This window comes from Manis javanica, chromosome 18, assembly GCF_040802235.1.
Source record: "Manis javanica isolate MJ-LG chromosome 18, MJ_LKY, whole genome shotgun sequence".
NCBI classification, from domain to species: Eukaryota; Metazoa; Chordata; class Mammalia; order Pholidota; family Manidae; genus Manis; species Manis javanica.
In genome coordinates, this window is record NC_133173.1 from 17,000,263 (window position 1) to 17,021,795 (window position 21,533).

Genomic DNA, 21,533 nt, shown 5'->3' on the forward strand with positions numbered 1-21,533 from the left:
TTTTCCTTTATATCCGGATCAGAGGCATCTGCAGTGGGCCAGTTTGGGGTGGCAGGAAACCCTCTTCACCAAATTCCCTAATTAAAACCCACCACTAGAAACATCTTTCCAGGGAAATGAGAACAACTGTCAGGTTTTGTTAGAGAAGTGTCAGCACTGGGTCCACGTTAGACCTTTGTGATGTGGTAGAGGCCATTGTCTGCCTGTGCCAAGAGCAACACCCTGTAGTTTCCACCTAAGAAGGGTGCCGTCCCCTATGACTTCAGACCGTGGGACCAGATTGAAGGTGAACTGTCCAACCAGCAAAGCTAGTCATGAGATGCTCTTAGACCTTCCTTCCCAGTGGATGAGGACCCGGGGAGGGGGCTGCCATTGCTATAGTTTGGAAAGGAACAAAGGCATTTCTTTATAATGTGTCTGTCTTCAGTCCAACTGGAGGGAGAAGAGGAATTTGGATGTGATGTTTAAGACCAATAATCCCCCTCTGACACCACCCTCAGCTTCCAGCTTGCTGGTCATATCTACAGCCCCCACCATGAATTCCTGAGCCAATGCAGGGCCTTGCCTTGAACCCCTTGAATCTATGGCCTTCTTCAGCTTTTATTTGCAAAGCTTTCTTTGTTCAAGAGAAGTGCAGTGACCTCTTTTCTCTCTTCATGAAACCACTTTGCCCAAGAGGAAGGCTGGGCTGTGACCCTGGGCAGAGGAAATGATGGTGGCCCGCCTACTTTCCCTTTAATCTCTCTCCCCCTCAGCCTCCCTTCCACACCCACCTCTGCCTGAAAGTGTCCCAAAATACCAGTTCTGCACACTAGTGGGGTCAAGCTTTGTTGTGGGAAAATACATATTCATGAGGGCTTAGAGGAGCTTCATTAAAATGCGGATAGTCTCTTCAGAGTAATGCATGAGCCATCCCTTTATTTGCCCAACTCAGTGTTGTTAAGGCAATAATTATATCACGAATGGCTAAAAAACATTTCAATTATTTGTTTCAGGTAATTTCCAATCAAATCATTAGAATTGTAATCGGTTCACTTTTACAGGTAATTCGAAACCAAAAACCTCTCGTTCATTTAAATGTCTGTACTTGGAGGGGCTCTATAAGAACATGCGGACCATTTCTGAAACCAAAGTAATCTCCTCTGTTTCCTTTTTTTTATTCCAGAAAGATTTCATCCCTGGGAGGTTTTTCGGGACATTACCAAATTACTCATTTTCGGTGAGTAATCTGAGGTAGCTTTGCATGGGGTGAGGTTTTGCTTTTGATGTGTGTGAAACGGGGTCATTTTACCTGAGAGACACTACAGGGCTGGTGGTACTGGGTAGGTCTCTATTTCCTGGGCGGCTGTGTGTGTATCATCTAGTACCGCTGTGGGCACAGGGGGCCTGAAGGTGGGATTTGAGTCTCCGTCAAGGAGCCAGCGAGCGCTGGGCTCACTGCTGGGCACTGGGTTGTTGGGACAGAGGCCTCCCTAGCCACCCCCAAGACAAAGCAACACACACCCCCTCCCCTCCTCATTGCCCTTCAGAAGACCACAGTCCTCACAGGATTCAGTCATTTATTTGTGTAATTCCTGCTGCGATTCCTATTTGTATTGAAAGTAGGTCTATACCACCTTCAGTAATTACCATTGGAAACGTTTCACTGTCAAACTTGGACAACGTTACTAGTCCACTAGGAGTTCACCACTGTGAAATACCAGGATGCTGAGAGGGAGAATCTGACTTTGCTTAAAAAGAGCATTGCTGAGTGTACCAGGATGAGGGATGGCCCATGCGCTGTTGCCCTGTGGGTGAAGCTGCACTGTGGCCCCGATCCCACTGACCCACGGTTGGCACTTGGCTGGCTCTTGCCCCATAGGGCATGTAGGAGCAGAGTTGTACAGCTTTTGTAGCCCAGGTGCCGGCTGAATGCCTGGGGCAGTGGATGGGTTCAGGACTGAAGGTGAAGGGCACTCTTCTTCCTATGCCAGAGACAGCCCAGTGGCTTGGTTGTTGGCAAGCTGGTGTGCTTGGAAAGTAGGGAGAAGAGGAGCCTGGTGTTGGAGGTGAGGAGGCCAAGCCAGGCATGGCCTCTGTGTCTGGATGCCCAGAGCAGGTCTGAGTCCCTGTGCATTCATGGGAAGGAGCACCTGGCAGGCTTGGAAAGAGCAGTGCCGGGCAGCAATCTAGTATTGCAAGTAGAGAAATGGTGGCTTGGAACTCCCAAAGGCCAGGAAAACTTTGAGTCCCCCAATGGGGAAGCTATGTGCCAATTCTGAGGATGAAGATGACCAACGGGGCCAGGGATGGGACACAGGAGTGCCAAGATCCGAGTTCAAAACCACCGTTTTGCCTCTGGAGCATCAGAAGGACACAGGGCTTGCTCTCTGGAGCTACTGAAGGAGCATGCTTTCTCTCACCTTCTGACCATCCTCTAAGGATCAAGGCGGGTAGCCGTCTGTAATCACTGTGCAGTGCATGGGCCGGAATTCCCTCTCACCAGGTTGGGGGTGTTCTCGTCACAGATGCCCTCATTGGATTCTGTGGTAGCTTTGGGGGTTGGGGGTGGCACTTTCATAAGGCATTTAAAGGACATTGAACACTCAGCCCCCATTCAAGAAAACTTTAGAGGAATTGCATGATTTTTAATCTGTTTGGGCCTGTGAATAAATGAGTACTTTCCTGACCTTTTCATCAGTTATCTTTAACATTTGTGCATTTACTTCTGTGCTCTCAACAAGGGCTTTTTATCCTGTGTGATTTTCTATTTAGATTCATAAACATACTTCAATGTTAAATATAATAGATGTATCAACTACCCTCAGCTTTTGGGGGATTCTGGAAAAGGAAGAGATTTTGTTCATAACTGGCAGTGAGATAGCTTGTGTCGGGGGAGTCCTCAGGGGCAAGTGGTCTCCTGAATGGCAGTGACACTCCTATCTTCTGGGAGTTGGGGGTCAAATAGCCACCCCATTGCGTCTGTGCTGTAGGAACTGTCTGCCATGAGATTGGCTTCTTGAAGTTTTTCTAAATGACATTGGGGTTGTCATTGCATTCTGATAGAACCACGGGTCAGTTCTGTTTGTGCCTCTAAGGTAGAGGGTATTTTTTTCCTCTGAGCCCAAAAAAGACCTAGTGGAATTTTTATGTACCCTGAAATAGAATTAGAGTATCAAAATCAGTTGCAGTAGACAAAGCACCTCACTGTCTTCCTGCCCTGCAAGTGGATCACTCATCATGATTCTCCACCGCTTCTCTGCAGAGAAGCATGTTTCTTCTGTGAGGGAAAAGTGGCAATGAGAGGGATACTTTAAAATGTCAATTATGCCAGAATGAATCTCAGTGAGGGGAACCTCAGAGGGAAGAGATCTGGGTTTATTTATTTCTCTACTGCCAATAAACCATTCTGTAACTTCAGAATACTAAGGCCCAGTGAATGCCTGATGTCTTCTCATAGAATAACTGTGCAAATATTTCCACATACTGTGAAAGTTTGGGGCTGTGTTCTGTTCTTTTTTTTTTTTCCCCCCCGGGAGAATTAAATTCTAGCCCTCACTATCCTATGTCATCAATCCTACAGGCCCTTGATCTTTAAAATGTGTGAATTCCATGTACTCATGTAAGTTCTGTGATTATACTGAAAGGTTGTGGGAACCCCAATAAGCTGTGTTTAAATGATAGACAAGTCTCAGAAAATACATTAAGTTAGAAGATGCTGCATTCGTGAAAATGGTTGACTGATACAATGTCAGCATGCCCTTGTCCAAGTACAGATACACAAAAATGCTGCATAAAATCTGGCCAAGAATGTTTTTAAAGATCCAAAGAAAGGCAGAGAAATTCCCAGCTACTAGACATTAAAATAAAAGAGAAAGCCAGAGGACTAAAGGGAAGTTGGCATAAAGATGGTGCAGTGAGGGTCCTGATGGAAAGCTGCAATTAGGATCGTGTGGTATTTGTGTACCACCCAGAGGAATGGGGGGGACAGGGTCATAAGCCCACTGACAAAGTCTCACATGCACAGGAAACCTGGAGGTGTCAGAGATGTGTTACTGACCAGATGGGAAATGACACAGGGCAACTGGTTGTCCACATGGAAAAATATAAATAACATCCCGAACACTGGCAGCCAGTATAATATTGTATTTCAACTGTATTTCAATACAATTTTGTCAATAAAATTTAGAAATTAATGCTGTAAGTTAAAACTTATAAAGTTATGTTACAGTTGAAAATAGCATTAAGAATTTCCATAACTAAGACTATGCTCAGATCTAGTCTCATTACTCTTACGGTAAAATGAGATAAAAACAAGACTTGTCCACTATGCTGATAGACAGTGACTGTAATGGGGTATGTGGTGGGGACTTGATAATGGGGGGAATCTAGTAACCACAGTGTTACTCATGTAATTGTATATTAATGATACCAAAATTTAAAAAAAAAACTTGTCCTATAAATTCCATGAAGTTCGTATGAATATTATGTGTTTGGAACATACAGAGTGAGACAACTCATAAAAAGTATAATACATGGTACATCCAGACAAAACTGTGGTGTATTAAGGAGAATCTTAAAAGAGAATGCTCTTTATTTGGAAGAGTTGTAGCTTTAAAATTCAGGCAAGATTTGGCCAGTCCACACAGCCTGCACATGAATGTCAAAGCGATCCCTGAATGGTTTCCTTAGCATAGATCTTACTGAAGGAATGAAAGAAAAAAAAAAGATAAGCTCCCTACCTCACAGCCTGCATACAAGTATTTATACCAATAGGATTAAAGAACTAAATGAAGAGCAACCTGTTAAAATGCATACAAGAGATTTTCTATATGCCCTTGAGGTGAGAAGGTAAGACACATCTGCACAGATGGATCATAAAAGACCAATTAATTAAACATCAAAATGAGTAACTTCAAGAGAAGAGATACTAAATGACTTTAAAGCAGACTACTCACTGGAATAAATATCTGTGATACATTTACTGGAAGGGATTAGTATTCTGACTGTGTAAAATCTTTCAAATCAATTTAAAAAAATCAAAAAAATGGGGCAAATAATATGAAGAAGGAGGAGGTAGGGAATGATAATGCTGGTGAGCCTGAACATTGTGTTGGACACATTGCTCTCTACATTTCTTTGTACTTGAAAAAGTTGGTAAAAGAAGAGGTTCTACTGAACAGCCCTGCGTGCCCACACAGAGCACACTGCGTGGGTGCTGTGCGTCCCTCTGGTGGGCCTGGGCCTCCCTTGCTCCTGTTTACTAGCTCGTCCTCATCTGGAATTGCTGACTTTCTGGGCTTCCCTGGTTACAGAAGGCTCTGCATTCCTCTCTTCCCTGAAATGGTTAGGACTTCCTTTTTTTCCCCTATCAGCTTCAATTGAGGTATAACTGATATACAGAAGCACTGCACATAATGAATGTATACAGTCTGGTGAGTTTGGACATATGTGTATCATCCGGGTAATAAATGTACCCGTCACCTCCAAAAGCATTCTTGTGTCCCTTCATTTTTTGTGTATTTGTTTTGTAGTAAGAACACTCAACAGGAGGTCTGCCTTCTTAAACAATGTTTCAGTACACGGTATCTTGTTAACCGCAGGCCCCACGTTTTGTGTCAGGTCTCTAGGATGTGTTGACCTTGCCTAAGTGAAGCCTTACACCCATTGAACAGCAAGTCAGTTGCTCCCCATTCCCCTTCCCCAAGCCCCTGACAACCATGGTTCTCTTGTCTACTTTTGAGCCTTCCGCTGCTAATTTAGGTGCCTCCTGTAAGCGGAAGCATGCAGTGTCGGTCCTGCAACTGGCTTCTATCCCTTAGGATAATGTCCTCAAAGTTCATCCGTGTTGTGCATATGGAAGGATTGCCTTCATTTTAAAGACTGAATAATATTCCATCATGTGATAGACCACAGTTTCTCCACCTAGTCATCCTTCCACGGGGACTCAGGTTGTTGCCATATTCTTGGCTGAACAAGCTGGGCTTTGCACCTTGACCCAGGCCTGTTCCTTCACCAGCAATGTTCACACGGGTGCTCTTCCCAGCCCTGTGTGGCTGACCCCTCTCCCATGTGCTTTTCCCCATCCTGACGGGCAAGGCTCACGGGCCACCTTCTTGGGGCCTTAGTTTAAGCCACGTTGAGGCATGTTGTATGCTTCCTGGCCTGACTGCTGATGTTTCTGCGAACTTGGGTGCCTGCTGATTCTGTATCCCTCACAATGTTCAGGGCAGGGCCTGGTGTATATGGTAGCTGCTCAGGAAATCTGTGATCGCTGTCTAGCTCTAGCTCACTTTCCTCATCTGTAAAACACGGACTCATGGTTTGGGGGGGGTGCTTGTGATAATGAGCTGCATTGTGTATGGAGAGAGCATAGCACAGAATAGTTCCCCATTGCTGTCTTTCTTGGGGTGGGAGGTGCAGAGAGGGCATGCAGCTGGCCATGATGATGTGCTTTCCCCCTCGGTGCGTTTTCAAATACTTGAAAAATGCCTGTTCTAACACCCGCCTTTTTGTGTGTGTGTGAAGTTGCACGTTAGGAGAGAAAAAAAATTCATCAGCGCCTTTTTTAAAAGATGAAAAATGTGTTAAGAAAAAGCACTGTGAACTGCTACTAGGTTGGGCCCAACATAATAAATGTGATTAAATTGAAGGAAGTTAGCCATTTCTGTATGTAATTTTTTATTAATGATATTCAGATCTAGTTAATTATATCTAGTTCTAATTAATTACGGGAGTGTGTAAGCTGACATGACATCCTCAAACTGTGTTCTGTGGAGCCCGATTAGATGTTCCTGCAATCGGTGATCCACATTCAGACCAGGCTGGGACACCCTGTAGGCCTCCTTTTGGAGAGTCCTGGTGCACCATATTAAAGGCCTTGGGAATTCCTGCAGCAAAGAACTTATTTAAATCTGTTTAATTCATCATTTATCAAACTTGTTTTTGCCACCTGCTTCTAGATATACAAGGAAATGCTAATTGAAAATTCTTGTACCATAGGACAATTCTTATACCATAGCTTATTCTTGGACTGGTTGATAAGCAGCATATGCGTTTTTGGAGACATTTATTAAGTCTTCCAGTGTGACATGGCTGGCGTGTCCTCTGTTGTGGCAGAATGTACTATCTCCTTTCTGCACAAGTCACTTATCTGCACATCTGCAAGGGAGGAATGAGGATGGCAGGCTGGCAGGCTGGCCCTGCAGGGTGGCTGTCACCGTGAAAGGCAGTGGAAGTGACCCGCTGTGCTCCTGGCCTGTGGGAGGGCTCCAAGAAACTGTGCTTGTTACCCGCTCTGGCAGGACCATCATTTACAAGGAAGTTCATGTCGCTGACTGTGTCCTGGCCTCAGGGTCTGCAGGGAGACCACTCACCTTCTGGTGAGGTCTTTCTTGAAAAGGAACACCTGACCCCCGCTTTTATTATCAGCCACAGCAGCAAAGTGTGGTGTGTTTTGGTGGCCGTACACCCTGATTGTTAAGGGAGATGAGGAGTGACTCCAGGGAAAAGTGACTCACCGGTCTAGTGCATCACGCAGGAGGAAATCAGGTTTAACCTTTCATCCCCAAGGGTGAGTATAAAGGCGGGGCATTCTGGGCAAACAGAAACATGTGTGTGACTGAACCATGGAGACAAGCAGCAGCATGGCCGATCCCGGGGGGCACGATCCGTCTGGCCTGGCTTGATGGAGAAGCAGAGGCCAGTTGTCCTGTTTGGGTGGCCACGGAGAACCCCTGACAGGCTTCCCCAGAGGGCTGGTGTCACGGATGACCTTGACAGCAGGTGGACGGGGTGAAGTCCTCCCGTGGTCCCTGGGGGAGATGATGTGTCTGAGTACAGCCTTGTAGGGTGTGGGGGGAGATGCTGAGAGGAAGAGCTGGCAGAGCTGTGGCGAGTGGCCAACCAAGAGAGGGAGGGGCGGTTGGTGTGGGTACGAGGTGGGAACTCGGAAGGAGGGAAGGCCATCTTTGTGGTGGGAAAAGAACCATTGAATTCCCACTTCATGGAGGGCCAAGGAGCCTTTGAGGGGGTGGATGTGGAGCTTGGGAGGGGCAGTGTCGCCATATGGGGGTCAGTTGCTTAGCCGTGTTGGCTGAGGCCGGGGATGGGGTGAGCTCCAGGGGCGTGCTGGTCTGGACAGGGGAATGAGGAGCCAGAAGCGGGCAGAATCCAGGAGGGAAGGGGGCTTGGGTGGTCAGTGGCCTAGCGATGGTTGCTGGAAGACCACGTAGGATTCTCAAGGGCCCGAGGAAGTGAATGTAGGGTTTTTATTTTCCTCGAAAACTGGCCGAGAAGACAAGAGGCAGAGTGGGACAGTAGGGAAGGTGGTATATTCCGTAAAGACGGAGAGGTGATGGTTCAGGGCTCTTCAGGGATGAGGAGAGAAGCAGCGCTTGTAACAGAGGCAGTGGGAGGGAGGCTGGAGCAGAGGCTGGGGGCCCCGCAGAGAGCTGCTTTCCTCTGGGGTGATGCAGGGGAAGCATCAGGCTCTTCCGGCTGTGGCCTCTGGCTCTGGGAGGTGGGGGTCAAGTCCGGGAGGAGCAGAAGTTTGCTGTGACAGAGGTGCACGCAGACCCTGCACTAACTGTCTGACCAGTGTCTCCAGTGTGGCTGATGTCCTTTGGGGGGTGGACTGGACTCATTTCAGTTGATTCTGACAGTAGTTCCTGAAGATGGCTGACCTCCAGCCTTATTCTCAGCCCTAAGGACACAGAAGCATCTGCGTGGCCTCCCCAGATCCTGACTCATTGGGACACTTGTCTGGTTTTTCTCCATCCTTAGTCTTGACCGTCCTGCCCTAGGTCCTGCCACAAAGCAGGGGCGTCATATGGTGGGAGAGCTAGGAAGCTGTTCCACTGAGAGGCCTGTCAGTTGCCAAAGAAAATTGGCTCCCACCTGTGACCACATGAAATCTCACATCGGAAAATCCATTGGCTTTGGGGTGCAGTTAGCCTAGAGATAAATCATAGCCTCCTCCCCGTTCCTCACATCTGCGGGGGTGGGGGTGGGCTGCAAGCCCCGTCAGAGTTCGCGCCATCCCAGCCATGCCCACGGTCATTGCTTGTGACTTAATGAAACCAAGGGCTCCCTTAGGCCTGTCTGCCTCTGTCCCTCTATGAAGTCTTGTGTCTGCACAGGGCACTCTCCTGGGAGGCGGGCTCTTTGTGTGTGATTTCATTCCCTCTGCTGGCCCATTCCTTCCCCTGTACCCTGGCGGACCCAGAGGCAGCGGTAACATGCCTATGCTGCACACAGCCACATGCCACACATACGTAAAATTGGGTTTATTAATCAGTGCTCCTTAAACTCTGGAAGTAGATGTCATGGTTTCTGCTTAACAGAGAAGACAGGCTCATTGACATGATATCGTAGGCAGTGCCAGACAGGACCTAGCTGAGTGGGCTCTGCTGGGCACAGCATAGTGCATCAAGCATGAGCACACCTTCCCCCCACCCCAAAGACTCACAGGCCCCCGGTCCCCTGCAGGTGATGTCCTCGGTCCTGGTTACCACTCCTAGGTGGGGGGAAGCCACCCAGGGAGCGTCTGAGGCCAGCCCTGCTTTGGCAGGAAAGTGTTTGAAGGTTTTGTGACCTATGCTTCTGTTTTCTCATCTGACACAGGGCTTGGGGATGGAGTGGGAGTGGTTTAACGGGTGCAGAGTCAGTTTTGCAAGAGAAATGAGTTTTGGGGACGAGTGGTGGTGATGGTGGCACAAGAGCATGAATGCACGTAATGCTCCTGAACTGTACACTTAAAAATGGTCTAGATGGTAAAATTTTTGTTTATTTTACCACAATCTAAAAAAACAAAGAAAGCACCACACGGAACTAGTCAGAGACCCTCAATGTAAATCAATTCCAGGCTGATTCTTCAGACCCCGGGGCTTTGGCCTTCCCAACATTGTGCGGCTCTCCTGGGACTCCTCTAAACGTCCCCATAACCATGTCTGTGTCCTTCTCTCAGTCTGGCCCAGGCGGGAAGCCATTCTCCAGGGTGGTGTTACTGGGATGGTGTGTGTGTGTGAGAGAGTACATGTATCTGTTTGTGCTTGTGAGTCTGTGTATGAGTGTGGGAGAGTGTGTGAGTGTGGGAGAGTCTCTGTGTGCGTGAGTCTGAGTGTGAGAGAGCATGTGTAAGTGTGCATAGGGATGCTGGCTGCATCCTCGTTCCAGAGGCCAGACTACTGGGGACCCGCCCACCGCCCTTGCCTGTGGAGCACTGGGGCCCCATGAAGAGGCGCAGGAAGCCTGACTCACAGAGGTTAGGGCAGCGTTTCTGCGCTGTGGCAGCAGGCGGGCTCACAGTGGGGTCTGAAGGAAAACATGGAAGGCTGAGCCTCTCCCCGTGGTGTCGTGCCTTCTCTGATCTCACTCAACTGCAGTGCCCTTCCTCCCCTATAACAATCTACACCCCATACTGACCAACTGGACTTACTAATAGAAGAGACCAGAAGTGGGAGGAGCCTCTGGAGATTGACTTTTTCAAAGCCTGTGTTTTGAGTTGCAAAGTGTGCAAGATCAGCAATTGAGACCATAACATTCTTTTCTAAAAATAAGCTTTTAATATTGAACTATAATATAAACAGAAAAGCACAAAACTCCTATGTGTTCATTGCCTTGAATTTCTCCAAGTGAACACATTCACGTAACTACCACCCAGATAAAGAAATAAAGCATTCCCAGCACCCCCCCCCAAGTTCCTTCCCAGCTACACCCTTCCATACCCTAAGGTGACCAGAATCCTAGCACCAAATATTATTCTTGCAAATTTTTGAATTTTTTTATAAATGCATTTCCACAACATGTGCTCGAATGTGGCAGCTTCTTTCACTCAATGAGATTAATTCCTCGGTGTTAAGTGTGGCAGAAGTTCATTGATGTCCACTGTCATATAGTTTTACATTGTGTGAACATACAAGAATTTATCCATTCTACTTTTGATGGACATTTGGATCTTTCCCAATTTTTGGTCATTATTGCTGCTGGGAATATTCTTACACATTTGGTGCCCACATGACTGCATTTCTATTGTGTATAGACCCTGGGAATGGAATTGGTGAATCATAGCATTACAGTTATGTTTATATATTAGTGAACAATCAGTTTTCTGAAGTGGCTTTTAACAAGCTACAGTGCCGTCGGCAAGTATAAGAGTTTCATTTGCTCCATGTCCTTGCTACTAATTTGTGTCACCAATCATTTTAATGTTAATTCTGATGGATGTATAGTAGGATCCTGTGGTTTTAATTTGAATTTCACTGCAGATTAATGATGTTGGATATCTTTATTCAAGATACAAGCTCTTTTGCTCCTTTTTCTGGGGGGGGGGTTTCTTTCTCTTTGTGTTTTGTAGGATTTCCTTATGTATGCGGTGCCTGAGACCTTTGTTAGATGTACACATTGCATATATTTTCTCACATTCTCACTTTCAGTGGTATCTTTTGATAAGCCGACCTTATGCATCTTTTCCTTTAAGGTCATTGTTCCTTGTGACCTGTTAAGGAAATCTGTGCATACCCCGGGAACATGAAAACATTATCCTCTGTTAGCTTTTAGAAGCTTAATTGTTTAAATTTTCAGTTTTAGATCTACAGTCCACCTGGAGTTGTTTTTTTTTATGTATATTGTGAGATAGATGTCAAGATTCATTTTTCTTCCAAAAAGTATCTGGCCAGTCTGGCATCATTTATTACCCTACTTTCCTGGGAATAAAGATCTGATTTTTGGTGTGACTGCTGACAGCTTTCAAGCCTTACCTCCCACTTTTCCTTTTGCCCCACATCTGGGCGAGCTGATGAGAAAGCTTGCACACAACCTCAGGTGGCCCAACCGCACAAACTCCAACCACTGTGCACACAGGCTCTTCTGTGGCCTCACCTGCTAGCCCCAGGGCCCCTCCCTCCCATTTCCTCTCTACCCACTCACGCCAGTTTTGGACTGGCTTTTGCTCCTGCCATGTTCTGCCCAGAAAGACCAATATGTAAGTACTTGATCTCCTCATACTCTTTTGGTATGTATGCAATATATCTATCTCAACACTGAAACTAATTTGGGGTGGGAAGGGGGATCCCACCCTCCAGGAAAGGGTCACTCAGCAATGCCACTTGTTCATAAATGAAATTACCGTATGTATGTGTGTATTGTACTCTCTTCAATTCCACTGGTTTATTTATCTGTCCCTGTACAAACACCGCAGTATCTTAATTACTGTGATTTTGTAAGAAGTACTTACTTCTGCTAAGTTAAGTCCTTCAATTTTGTTCTTCAGGATTTCCTTGCTGTGTTTGGTCCTTTGCATTTCCAAATAAAATTTAGAATCATTTTGGCAATTACCATACAGATGCTTGTATATAAAACCTGCTGAGATTTTGATGAGAGTCCTTTAAATTGTAGATCTATTAAGAGGGAATTTATATCTTTATAATATATGTCTTCTAATCCATGAACATGTAATTTCCCTCTCTTTGAGTTTACTTTACTTTCTCTGATAACAGTTTGTAGTTTTGTACATACAACATCTTTTGGTAGATTTCTTCCCAGATATTTGGGTGTTGTTTTTGTTTACTATTATTGTTGTTGGTGTAAGTGCTCTTTTATACATGCTTTCCTTGAGAATGTGTATACATAATTGATTCTACATATTTCCTTATATCTAACAACTTTGGTAAATTGTCATTAATTCTAATAGTTTATTTGTAGGCTCTTTTAGATTTTCCAGATGTATAATCCTGTTTCTCCTTTTTGCACTTATTGCAAACCCCAGTCTAATGATCTCTTAGGAGAAAATCTCAGTTTTTCACTTTAAGTTATTCTGCTTGTGCTTATTTTTTTGTGAATACTCTTTATAATATTCAGAAAGTTCCCTTTCATTTCTAGTTTGTTACAAATTTCCTATCATGAGTCAGTGTTAAAATTTCCCAAGTAATTTTTATGCATCTAATGAAGTAATCATAGGATATTTTCTCTTTTATTTCACTAATGTGGTGAATTATATGAATTTTAAATATTAAACCAACCTGCATTCCTGGATTAAGTCCAACTCAGTTGTGATATATAATTTTTATGTATAACTCCTTTTGATTTAATAGTTTGTAATAGTTTCTTTGTAACTATGCTTAATAATGGTTTGCCTGCAATTCTGTTTTCATACAATGTCAAGGTCAGGTTTTGGTATCAGTGAAGGAAATGTTGGCCAATATTTCCTCTTTTTATGTTCCTTGGAAGGCTTTGGGTGATATTGGTATTTATTTATTTATTTTTTCTTAAATGGTTGGAAGAATTCAGTTGGGAAGCCAATGGGATCTGGAGTTATTTGGGAAGAGGGTTTTTAATTACAGTCAATTTCTTTAATAGCTGTAGGACCATTTGGGTTTTTTTGGTGTCAGTTTTGCTATGTTATGTTTCATTAACCTGTTCTTGTTATAAAAATTGTCACAGTCATTAATGTTCAGTTATTTTTAATGTCCATTATTGTCTTTTACAACTCATATCCACTTTTTTATTTCTGATATTGTAATTTGTGTACCTCTCCCTCACCTCCCACGCCCTCTTTTATCAGTCTGGCTAGGGATTTATAAATTTAATTTCCTCCCCAAGAATCAACAGTTGGGCTTATTGGTTTTTCTCAATTATACATTTGTTTTCTGTTTCATTTTTTCCCCTGTCCTTATTTTTCTTAGTTTCTTCCTTTAACTTTACTTGGGGTTTCATTTGCTGTTCTTTTCAAAATTCTTCAAAGTAAACAGATACCTAGATTATTTTTCCAGACTTTATTTTCTAATAAAGGAACTTAAGGTTATAAATTTCCCTATAAACCTGGGTTAGCTGTAAGCTACTGTTTTTTTATTGTGGTTAAAAAATCACATAACCTAAAATTTACCATCTTAACCATTTTTAAGTGTACAGTTCAATAGTGTTAACTACATTCACATTGTTGTGAAATTTACCTCTGTGACATGTTCATTATGCAAATCTGAAACCATTAAATAGTAACTCGCCTCTGTCCCCTCCTCCCAACCCTCGGCAACCACCATTCTACTTTCTGTTTCTATGAGTTTGACTACTTTAGATACCCCTTATGAGTGGAAGCATACAGTATCTGTCCTTTTGTAACTGGCTTATTTCACTTAGAATAATGTCTTCCACGTTCATCCATGTTGTAGCATGTATCAGAATTTCTTTCTTTTTTAAGGCTGGAAAATATTCCATTATATGGATATGTAACATTTTCTTCACCCATTCATCCACAAATGGGCATTTGGCTTGCTTCCACCTTTTGGCGGACGTGAACAGCGCAGCCACAAATAGGGGCATGTAACACTTCTTTCTGATATGTTGTGTTTTCATTATTAATCAGTTCAAATGTTTTTAACTTTTATTATTTTCTTCTTTAACCCATGGGTTATTTTAATGTGGCTAATTTCCAAATGACTGCATATTTTCTAGTTATATTTTTGTTATGTATTTCTAGCTTTATTACACTATAGTCAGAAACACTTCCTTTATGACTAACATTTTAAAATCTGTTTAGACTCCATTTAGACTTGTCTGCTATATGATTAATTTCGAAAAATATTCCATGTGTGCTTGTGCATAGTTTCTTGGTGCAGTAATTTATATATATTAATGAGGAAATTTTTGATAATTATGTTGTTCAGATCTATTGCCATTCTGATTTTTTTCTGGTTATATATCACTTACTGACAGAAGTATATTTAACTATTGACTGTGGTTTTAGTATGTCTTTTTATAAGTTGGGCTAATTCTCCTATAAATTTTGAGAGCATATAAACTAAATACACATCAATTTAGAATTTATTCCTAGCAGGTTGCCTTTTTTTTTTTTTTTATCATGGATTCTTTTTCTTTTCCTTTAGAAAGGCCTCTTTTGCCAAAGTCTACTTTGTCTAATTATTCAAATAACAACACTTTCTTTTTTTTAATACAAACTTTTTACTTCAGAAAAGTTTTAGATTTACAGAGAAGTTGAATGATAGTAGAAAGACTTCCCATATATCCTACACCTGCTTTTCCCTACTGTTAAATCGTACATTTGTGTGGTAAATTTGTTGCAGGTAATGAATCAATATCAACATGTTATTATTAACTACAATCCATACTTCATTCAGACTTCCTTAGTTCCCACCTATTCCCCTTTTTCTGTCCAGGACCCATTTAGGGCACCACATTGAATTTAATCTTCATGTCCCTTCAGGCACTTTTAGATTGTGATAGCTTCTTAGACTTTCCTTGTTTTGATGACCTTGACAATTCTGAGGAATCCTGCATTTTATAGAATACCCATCAATTTAGGTTGGTCAGATCTTTTTCTCATGGTTACATAGGGACTGTGGGCTTTTGGTCAGGATTGTGTGCAGGGAAAAGTGCCCTTTTGGTCATGAGGAATCAAGGGTGCTTAATGGCACTGTTGGTCAAGGAACCTTACCGTGGGGAACTTATGCTCCCTCTCCATGAGGGGGCAGTATCTGGCAAAGTGTATGCAGTTCTGGGTAGGGTATTTGTCTCCTCTTCTCCCTTTATTTATTCATTCATTTATTTACATCCTTATGGACTCAAGGATATTTATTTTATACTTTGTGTTATAATCCAGTACTATGTTCCTTATTTTGTTGTTCAAGATGTTCCAATTCTGATATCCTCTGTATCAGGCTCACCTCTGCTCCCCTTCTCTCCAGAACTTGGCTTCCCAAGTGCTCATTGCTTCAGCAGCCCTAAACCGCAGTGTCTTGTCGGCCTAGCCTCGGGACACTCCTAGAGCGTCTTCACCACCACTCTCTGCTTGTTTTTTAACTTCTTGGGTCTGGCCTGTTACAAATCCACAAATGCCTTGGATGGAAAAGCAGCACAGAATGCGGACCTTATTTCGGGACATCTTCTTACTTGTCAGGACCTCCACCCTTCAAGTCCTAGCTGCTTCGGCTGCAGTCTGAGACGTCCGTATATATATATATATATATATATATATATATAAAATAAAATATATATATTTTTTAATTTCAAGAGTTTCTGGTTGTTCTTGGTTGGAGGACTAGTCTGGCACAAGCTTATGTGACTAGCTAGAGGTAGAATTCCTCAGAATTCCTTTTACTTTACCCAACACGTTGATGTTGATGGTGCATCATAACATTTGAAGACCTGGTGCTTCGTACCCATGCATCAAATACCCTAAGTGATGCAGATTGTATGTCATGTGGGAAAATGAATCATTTTTTGCATTTCCTTCCTCTATACACTTAGTCACAAGGGCTATAAAAAAGGATCATCTTCCACCTTCCTTTTAAGGTAAGGGGAAAAATGGTGATCTTGGAAGAAGATAGCCTTCATCATGAAAGCTTATGATGATGACAAGGACAGATGGGGAGAGTTATGTGAAAAGGGCTTTTCAGTCTTGGAGCTCTAGGGAAAGTTCAATTACTGGTGAAAGGTTTGGGTTAGGCCTTAAAGAAATTGTCCTCTCTGTATGGTTAAGAATGGACTTACATAAGAACACTGCTGCAGAGATGATGTCTGTGATGCCCGTAGCGTGTATGGCAGTAAAAGCATACCAGTAAGTGGATAAAGCAGGATATGTAAGGTCTTCCGTGCATGCTCTTGCTAAACCTTCTCTCTGTCATCCCTTATCTGGGCTTGGTATCTTTCCACCCCCTTCTGTTTGGTGTCATCTGCAGTTCTGAAGAGCTGCTGTCTTCTTTATCATCATCCATGGTTGAACACAGCCAAGTCACTGGAAAAGTCTCCACAGATTGAGTCATCCACAGATTGATGCCTTCCTAGTGTGCTCGCTCAAGTAGCCACTAATCCATCTCATTTTGCCACATCCAACTCAACAGATTTCAGTTTGCTCCTCAAGAATGTTGGGAAGGAGCTGTCACCTATCTTGATAAAATCCAGTTGTGTTCTCTTCACAGCCTCCCTTGCCCTTGTTATGTTCCTTATCAAAGAAAGAAATGGGACTTATTTCACAAACTCATTGTTAGTCTCATAATTGCCATTTTTATTAAAGGTGATCATAAATCAACCCTTTAATAGGTGTAGTGTAGAACTGCACTGTCCAATATGGCAGCCACTAGCTACATATGGCTATTTAAATTTAATTTAAATTCATTCAAATTAAGCACGTTAAAAATTGAGTTTCTCACTCAGTTGAAATAGCCATGTTCAAGTGCTCCAGGCCTGCCCTGTTGGTCAGCGTACATGAAATACTTATATCATTGCACCAAGTTCCGTTGAACAGAGCTGTTCTAAGATCTCCATTCTAGAGTCAGATTTAAGCTCACCACGCTGTAGGACGTTAGTGTCCTAACGTCATTTGGCTTGTTTATGAACATTTACATGTCATTTTCCTATAGTCAGTTTTCTGTTATCTATCTTCTTTCCCGTATTTCCTCCAAATTCCCCATCAAAAGTGACTCCATTCCTTTACTATTGTCCAAATCAGGCTATAATGCAGGTATTGGGTATGGACTCCCTATTTGGCTTCCAAAAAGGTGGCATTAAAAATGAAATGAAGCCATCTTTGGTATTCTGGGATTTGTGCCTGGAGATCAACACTGTCTGGCTGGCCGATGTTTGTGTGACTGTTGTTGTTAAGGGAAAAAGAATGTGATTTACATTGCTTGGTCCAGGATGTCTGAAGTGGATGCCCTCAGGGCAATTACAGTGAGTGAGGACCCTGCAAAATGAATATCTGGGGTCCTTCATTTACAGCTTTTACAGCATATTTGGTAGAAGAAATTTTCCTATTTAAAAAGACAGAATGTCTCCAGGTCTCTTGGGGGGTGACCACCTCAACTGCTAGTGGGTAGCACCTGCCTCTCCTGTCGTGAGCCTGGCTGCCACCCTAGGATCTGCTCTCACCAGCTTGGTTGGCTGGTGGATGGTAAGAGGGAGGGAGAGATAGAAATGTGTTAGGACCCATTTGGCATCACTGTGACTGGGAGAGCTTATTAGTATGTCAGGAAGAAGAAAAACCTTTCTTAGTTGAGTGAATATATTGAAAAGAAAAAGGAGCCATCAGGCACCTAGGATATTTGCTAAGGTGGTTTTTGAAGCTCTGCCCAAATATGGAATATGTGGTTTGGAATATGTGGTTGCTCGGTAATCTTTGTGCCCAGGTAGCAGATTATGTGTGTGGGGGGTGGGGTGGGGGCAAGAGTGACAGGACACCTGGAGGGAAGAGCTCTGGGCTGGGAGGCAGGGATGCCAGCAGTGGGACCTCCCGCAGGGAGTTACAGTTCTGAGTCTTGCTTTCATCCCCTGCCCCTCCTGGTTTCACATAATTATTGCGAAGACCAGAAGCATTTATGTGTCCAGAGCTGTGGTAGACATTCTGGACACACATCCGTGACCATCAGAGTACCAAGGGGAGCTTGTACTATCAGTTAGCATCACCTGGGAGCACTGAGAAGTACCAGTCCGAGGGTGTGTCCTGGGCCAGCTGGGTCTAGATCTCTTGGAGTGGGGCTGGGTATTGGTAGATTGATCCAGAGACAGTGAGGGAGATATGCAGGTAGAGACATAGACTCTGATTCCCCAGGATTCTAATGTGCAAGTGAGCTGAGAACCGCCACTCACCTGGATGCTGTCTGGAGTGACAGTGCTGCTGCCTCTGGGATTGGCGCCATTACTGCCCTCTGACTCCACTCCTGCGCCTTTTACTGCCCTGGGAGCCTGGGAGACTCTGATTGGATCCATATGATTGTCTGTCTTTCTGCACCATTGGCAAATTGCAGAGTGGGAGGAATTGTATATACCTATGGAGACTGTTGAGCGATTTAAGTTTCAGGGACCCACAGGCAGGAAGGATGAGCTCACATCCTGGGGGACCAGGCAGTCCTGCCAGAGGCATCTGTGAAAGACAGTGGGAAGGAAGCAGGTCAGTGCTGCTGGTCTGAGGCAGATGCCGCCAGTGAGCAGCCCCTGGCTGGGAGGGAACTAAGGCCAGAGAGCCTAGTCCATCAGAGTGAGACCAGCCCTCTCCTGCCTCCTTAACTCCGGGAGAACAGTGGGAGGCCAGGAGGGCCAGGATATGGTACATCAGGATCGGTATATCTGCACCAGTAATCAGAAGTTGCTGTGGTGTGAGACGTAGAGACGGGAAACCCTGGTGGCACAGGAGTGGTGTGCATCTGAGCCCCACTTCATGGCACAGGTGGCCAGGGCCTGGGCCACCACCGCTCACTGCCCTGTGACCTTGCCTCAGCCACCCCTCCTCTTGGAGCCTTGGCTGCTTCGGCTGGGAAAGGAGGATCATGACGGCCCTGCCTAGCAAGACAGTAACTGGGGTGATGCATGTGGGGACGGGACTCCCTGGGCACGAGGATGGGAGGCCAATGTGGCATTTTTTTGTGACTTGGCGTTTATGGTACAGCCTTCTCCCATGCAGTGAATCAGGTTTGCTCTTGACCTGCAGCTCGGATAAGGCATGAATAGAAAGGAAGAGGAATAAGCTGAAGACCAGGGCACCCTCGAGGCTGTGTGCACACACCTGAGTTGGGCGGAGAGGTGCTGCTTCCTGGGGGAGGTCCCTGGGGACCAGTTGCCTCATGCTGACCCCTGTCCTTACCCTGCTGTGCCTCTCGGCCTGGGGACTGTATCTAATACTGCCATTCTCTAAGGGGAAAGTTGGCCTTCTGCACCCCCTTTTGGCTCAAGACAACTTATTTTTGATTAAAGATATTATACATAGGCCAATATTACTTGCATTTGTATTTTCTCTTGGGCCAATTCCCCTTTGTTATTTCTGCCCTTTGTTTCCCACTAGGTTATTTGTCTTTTCCTACTTTTTTTTATAAAAAGTATTTGAAGATCCATGCAACACAGGTGCACATTCTTAAACAAAATTCAGGTATCACGGATAAAGCTGTGTGCTCCTTAGACCACCAACTGGAGCGCTCTTCTGTTGAAGAGAGAGAACCCTCTAAGGGGGTTGGGGTGTCTCCCTCTACACCTGTTAACTGTACACTTACACCAGCATATCTGTATTTGTGCAAGTGTATGGCTGTGCTTTGTTTTTATACTAATGGAGGGTATCTCGGGGTCTGTGCATTGTTCCACTACTTGAGTGTTTTCACTGCACGATATTTCAGAGAACTTAGGTGATGTCAACCAGTTCTGTCTGAGAGGTCTACCTCATTTGGTTTGACTGCTGGGAGGGCTTCCAGTGACTGCGGGTACTACACAGTGTTGAGTGGACACCCTTCTGTGCTGGCCAGTGGGGTCACTCCTGGTGTTCGCTGTGACAAACAGTGATGCTCATGGGTGCATGTCCCTCTAGTATAGATAGCAAGCAGTAGGATTGCTGGGCGTCATCTCATCTTGCAGGGTCATAGGTGCAATTGGCTCCCCTTCCAGAATGGCTACAGAGTGGTCTAGTCCCCACTGTAATCAGCTCCTGATATTACAGCTTGGCTGATGTGATGGAAGGAAGATCTTGGTACTGTTTTGTCATTTGCTTGATTATTTGTGAGGCCAAGAATATTAGTATTTTCTCTTGGGCCAGTTCCCCTTTATTATTTTTGCCCTTTGTTTCCCACTAGATTATTTGTCTTTTCTTACTAATGTGTAGGAGGTATCTCAGTGTTTGTACGAGTGTTTGGGTAGGCAGTGTACAAGCAAAAGGTTGTGACACATCCTGGATACTGATCCTCAATTTCATATACTTGTACTATTTTCTTCTAGCCTATTAATTTGTCTTCTTTGTTTTAGGTATTTTTTTTCTCATGCAGGCTTAAAATTTTGATATAGGAAATTCATTAGTCTTATCCTTGATAATTTTTCATTATGTTTTCCTGAAGAAGGACTTCCCTACACTGAGTATCCAGTATGGTGTCACCTCTTTTACACTGAGATCAGTAGTACATCTGGAATATATTTTCGTGAGTGCTATGAGGCCAGACGTATAGCAGTTTTCCTAAAGGGGTTGCAGTGATGACACTCCATTTTTTTCCCCAGTGATTTGAAATATTACCTTTACTGTATATTCAGTTGCCATAGATGTTGGGCTGCTCTGGACTTTTCTTCAGTCCTGTTAGTTAATTTGTATATTTCTTTGACAATAAAAAATTTCTATAATTCTATTTTTACATCCTTCATTGTTTTACAGTGTTCTTACAACTGTTTCCTCAACCATCTGAATTTTTATTATTTTTATTGGAGGTCCTGTTGAAATTGCATTGACCTTATAAACTGATTTGGATTAAAATATTAATTAAAATATTTACAATATCATCATAATTATGTAATAATTATTGTGATATTGACAACATTTTCTGTTGGCTCCATCCTAATAGAGTGTATTTTTTCCATAAAAGTTTTGTATATTTTTGTGCTATTTTCCTAGGTGCTTTATCATTCTGTTGCTATTATTTATGAAATCTTTTTCATTATTACATTTTCTAAGTGGTGATTGCTAATGTTCAGGAAATCCGTTGACTTTTATATGCTGAACTTGCGTCTAGGCACCTTGCTAGACTTTCTTCACAGTCCTAATGATGTGTCAGTTGATTTGCTTGGTTTTCTACAAAGACAGC

At 43.7% G+C, this 21,533-nt stretch overlaps 1 protein-coding gene across 6 annotated transcripts in view; it reads left to right on the forward strand.

The window, feature by feature from the left end:
• APBA2 (amyloid beta precursor protein binding family A member 2) overlaps positions 1 to 21,533 on the forward strand; it is a 219,554-nt gene that overhangs the window by 105,539 nt on the left and 92,482 nt on the right. For 4 of the 6 annotated variants that reach the window (XM_037000666.2, XM_037000669.2, XM_037000665.2 and 1 more), the window contains exon 3: positions 1,166 to 1,219. The exons of the other annotated variants lie outside the window; for them this stretch is intronic. The gene's annotated coding sequence lies outside the window, so the exon portion shown is untranslated. The remainder of the gene's footprint in view (positions 1 to 1,165; positions 1,220 to 21,533) is intronic. 6 annotated transcript variants of the gene reach the window in all.